Here is a 5,411-nt window from a genome sequence, read left to right on the forward strand (position 1 = left end):
TCTCTCTCTCTCTCTCTCTCTCTCTCTCTCTCTCTCTCTCTCTCTCTTCGGCTGTAATACCGGACAGAAACGTGTATTTCTCGCTATACAGAGTGGTAGCTAATCTCATTTTTGCGTGGACGGAGAATGTTCCCGGCGAGCCAACTCGTAATTGAATTATGCGTCGTCATCGTCGTCGAGTGCGGACTCGAAGTCAATTTACGAGAGCCGCGAGAAAGAGGAGGAAACGAAACGCCTACGCCAAAAGTGGAATCGGCGGGATCCGACGGCGCGGGATAAATTCAGGCCTACCGTCTACCTCGTACTCGGCGGCAATGGCCTTGACCTCGTCCCTCGTGTGTGAAACGTCGATCAGATCCATGAATCGCACGTAGCGCAAGCTGTGGCACGTGTGACATACGGTTCTGTAGACTTGCCAGCCCCGCCGCACGGCCGAGTGGTCCAGAGTCGTGAGGTATCCCTCGAAGGCCCAGGGATAGCTGGGCAGATGCGCGACGCGGTCCATCGCCTGAACCGATCGGTCCAGGAAATATAAGAACGCTCCGCAGGTGGCACCCGCGCCCACCAGCACGCCTAGACCATTCCTCAGAATTCTTCTTCCACGCCTCCAGTCGATACCGTTGTACCGCGTATAAACTCCACCGAATTGCTGCCATTGAAAGCCGCGTTTCACTCGTGATGAAAAATAGTTTTTCGTCAAAAGCGCAGCCATTTTTCTCTGGGACAAGATAGTCTCGGGGAAACAATCGATGGTTTAGCGAGTCAAACTGTGGAATACTGGGTGTCATTCATATTATATCTGCGTAAAATACTTTTTCTCGCAACTGTTGAATTTCTACTATTTTTTTTTTAGATTTGCATTTATAATCACATTTGAAAAATTCTAAAACCAGTTTTGAGACACGATTCGATTTAATACATAAACCGTGCAAATTAATTCAATATTTATTACGTTATATTTGCAGTCGTGATTAGATTAAGAAACTCGGATGAAATTAGTCTTGAAACACAGTCTGGGTTTTATTTCTCGCACATACACACAATTCAATAATTGATTCTTGAGAGAAGATAATATTGTATATGTATGTAGGGTAACTCGGGGGAATATGCCATACTTAAGAAAAATATGATTTTTTTCCTATTTCTCTTTTTTTTAGGTATCTTTGTTGCATACTGGTCTTCTTTTTCCTTCTTTTATCTGTTATTTATATATGGTTTTCATCATGTGGGTAATATTCCACATATACAAACATGTATAGTAATTTAACTTTAGAAGGGCATTCTTGTCTAAAAACATGTAAAAGAATATTTTTATTACTTTGTTTGCATTTCAATAGTACTCTGTGTGCTACAAGTAGTCTAAATTATTCAGAATGCAATTTTGCAAAATATTAAGTACGTGGCCTATAATATTCTTAGCGCATGAAATAAACGTGTTTATTCAACATTTTTTAATATTTTTTCATCATTTTTTCACCATTTTTTCAATATTTATCCGGCAAATATTTATTTATACTGTTTACAGCAGTATCCTGCTAGTAGGTTAGGAAGCTGTAAACAATACTGACATTTTACCCCTAATATCTAAGTAGTGGCATATTCCCCCAAGATGCAGTTTTATATTAAAATGAACCTGTATTATACGATTGCCAGTAAAACGAATCGGCGACGTACTGAATACTTTCATCCTAATCAATATTAATAGAACGACAAGCTGATCGAGTTAAAAATAGTGTAATGCTTGAAGAATATCTTATATAAAACACTAAGAAAATTCTAAAAAGCACGTTGTCATATACTTGTCATACTGTACTTACCCCATAAAAACTATAATACTGACAGGAAGTAAGTAAAACTTGGGCAAAACGTCAGATATAATATTTTTAACAATTTCACAGTATTTACAACAACGCTCCTAGCCGTAGCTTTGTTAAACATAACGAGTGGCATATTCCCCACACTGGCATATTCCCCCCCAGTTACTCTATATCCATTAGTTTTTGAACTTTATAAAGTTTTTCTGAAGGTGCCGTGAGAAGAGAACAATTGTTTATGTAACAAATGTGACTTAAAGTTCAGAAGTAGTTTTTTAAAGCATTAATAATTCTTTTCAAATGGAGTTATTAATAAAGCATTCAAATTGTCACTAAAAGAAAGAATTAAATAATTGGCCTGTAATTTAAAATTTGCTGTTAACAGTGGATATTTATATATACATATTAATAAATTGAAACAAATTTTCGTGTTAATTAGTATTCAAGTAACAATATTTTATTTGCTCCCTCCATCGAACGGAATGAATCACGGCGACGCTAACGAGTTTACAAAATATACCACAAAATATAACTGCTCATATAATTAAATCAAAATTAATTTAAAATGTAACGAATAAAACATACAGCATATATTTATTTTATTAGATGTTGAACATTTTATGATAACAGTCTGACTGGCATATGATTTGGTATTTGTTTAGTGGTGTACAGTATACTGCCGTATATAATATAATATAATATGCAAGTCCGCTACATGCCGTGTTGTCATTCAACGCGGTTAGACTCGAGTGAACAGGTAACGCAAGCCGCTCCGTGTGTCACATTATTCTTCGAAACGCGAAAAGTACTACAAAATATTAAATGGTATCGTACGTCGCACTTATTAGTAAGCGATTATTAACTCGCACTGTTAACAATTCATAAACGTATCGAGGCGACGACCGCTTGTCGAAGTAGATACATATTTCGCGCGATTTATTGACACCCGTGAGTCTCGCAAAGTGAACGACATTTCAAATAGAATCTAAAGCAAAACGCTCTCACAGAGCACAGATAAACGCCGAATGTATACTATACTCAAGTGATGAATGAAAACATGAGGGAGGTAGATGCGTCTCTGCTATACGACTGTACTTGTATCAATTGGATGCATTTGTTCGGAACAGGAATCGAAACGATAAAAAATAGCCAATAGGGACATTATATTGTTTTGGGATGTATTTCCGGGTGATAATTATGTATTCAGTGACGCTTAAATTTGAATATATCCCATGTTTTTGACGCTTTGGGCTTCTAGTTCAAATTTCGGTTTAAATAATTTACCTATATGTCCACCATTCTGGGATTAATTACGCGGAACAATATATGACTCGCGAGATCAAGTTATTAAAGTAACGAGAAGTCATGTTATTTCTATTAAGTATTTTGATTCAATTAATTAATCTGAAAATGAAAAAAAAAACAGAATATTTAGAGTACATTTATAATACGTGAAATATTTCGTGGTAAAATATATTGGCTGACATACGGTCTTGATATTTGTGTGGTTAGTCTTCAATCTATACATATATATAGTGTATTATATAATAGTAAAGTGAGCATCGATTAATATCAGGAGTGCCACGTAAAGTGCGATTGTTCTATTCTAGTGATTAATAAACATGACTAGGACAAATTAGGAATCTTGATGAATCTTAATCATCTTACATAATTAATAACTGCCAATTTATTGAACATTTTATACATGATTGCATAAGCATAAGATCTTCAAAAACACAATTAAAGAAACGTAAAGATATTTTAATAATATTATTTAGTTAATTTTTTATCGTGAACTTTATATCAAGTATATTATATAATAGATTTAATTTTTGAGGTTATTTCTCATGTAATTAGGAAAAAATAAGACAAAGAGGAGAAAATAAAATAAAACTGTCAAATACAATATTGACGTTTCTAAAATATAAAATTTTTACTTAAAGTTCTTCATGTTTTTCATATCTAATGGATAATGAAGATTGAAATAAGATGTTTATGTATTTTGTTTACATATTTATGTAAAATAAAAATAACGTATCTATAGAACATAGTATACGGAATAATTGTTAACTTGGTTATGTTACTTTATTTTCTTTGTTTCAAATATTTTTAAAATAAAAATTAAAGTTTAAGTTTTGTTTCTTTATGTTTCTATGATTAAATATTATATAAGCTGGTATAAAAGAACAATGTTTAGAGATTTTTTCATATTTATGTTTATATAACTTTTTTTCTTATTTTTATCCATAGAATATATTGGCGCAATTTGGCTGAAACCTGGGATACCCTGTATAAAAGACGAATAGAAAGTATTTCATTGTCAGATAGAATTTTTCAATTAATTTATTTCATAAAGAAGGGTACACGCTGTCTATTATATTTTTCTTATAATAAATAAGCTAATTTTATTACAATTTTTATACCTATCTATTTTTATTTATCGATAACTTGACTTTATATTACTTGAGACATACATTTAATAACGTGAGATAATTTTAATAACTATCTCACCGCTGCTAATATTGTGGAGTATTCCACATAACATCCCTTAGGGATGACTGATCTGCATAGTCAGGTTCAGTCTAGCGAATCTATAGACCAGAGTTCAGTATACTGCGGTACTCTCATACATTTACACCTCATATACATCTATATGCATACATTTTTATGATGGAATATGGAATAATCCAATAAACATTTGAGGCAAGATAGAAGTAAGATACTTAAAGCTAATTCAAGAATAATAAAGAGAAGACTTTACACGTGTTTAATACCTATAAAAGAAGCAAAAAATAGCGAAAAGCTTATTTTTTAAATTCATATCTCTTAATTAAAAAGAAAATTTTGCAATACCCATACTTTAATGATAACAATGCATTCAGCCGCATAGTGGTTGTAGTCGGGCACACCATAAATTAATAGAAATACGAGACAATCCTTTTTCTTTCTCTCTTTTATTAACTCATACTAATTCGATTACTCGTTGACCCGACATTGCATAAGAAAATCATCGCAAGAAATGGAACTGTCGTGAAATTATAAAAACTGTTACTAACAGATGTAATGATTTTCTTATGCAATGTCGGGTCAACGAGTAATCGAATTAGTATGAGTTAATAAAAGAAAGAAAGAAAAAAGATTGTCTCGTATTTCTATTAATTTATGGTGTGCCCGACTACAACCACTATGCGGCTGAATGCATATACTAAGAGAGGATGCCGCAATAATCTATAATTAGAGACATTCGCGTCCCAGTATCGTAAATACCCGGCTTGGCTAACGTTTCGAGAGGCAGCCGGCTCGAGAGACTCCTACGACTCTACGAGGAAAAAGGAATTCGATCCGCTTCGTGCCATTTTCGAAAATTCAAGCGTGGGTGGCCATTTAGACGAGATACGCCCGACCTTTCTGACTGTATTTTCGAGGTGTATCTAGCAGGAAATCCCCAGGCTCAATGTGTACTTGCGATTCTTATCCAACTTTTGATTCAACATGAATCTCTCATTCGATAATTTATATTACAATTTACAGCTTATTTTCGATAAGTTTCGTGTGTGTGTGTGTGTGTGTGTGTGTGTGTGTGTGTGTGTGTGTGTG

The 5,411-nt window shown here is 34.0% G+C and overlaps 1 pseudogene; it reads right to left on the reverse strand.

The window, feature by feature from the left end:
* Positions 1–291: 291 nt before the first annotated feature.
* LOC112466460 lies at positions 292–712 on the reverse strand (annotated as a pseudogene).
* Positions 713–5,411: the final 4,699 nt, after the last annotated feature.

Source organism: Temnothorax curvispinosus, unplaced genomic scaffold (assembly GCF_003070985.1).
Source record: "Temnothorax curvispinosus isolate PA1 unplaced genomic scaffold, ASM307098v1 QBEX01016216.1, whole genome shotgun sequence".
NCBI lineage: Eukaryota > Metazoa > Arthropoda > Insecta > Hymenoptera > Formicidae > Temnothorax > Temnothorax curvispinosus.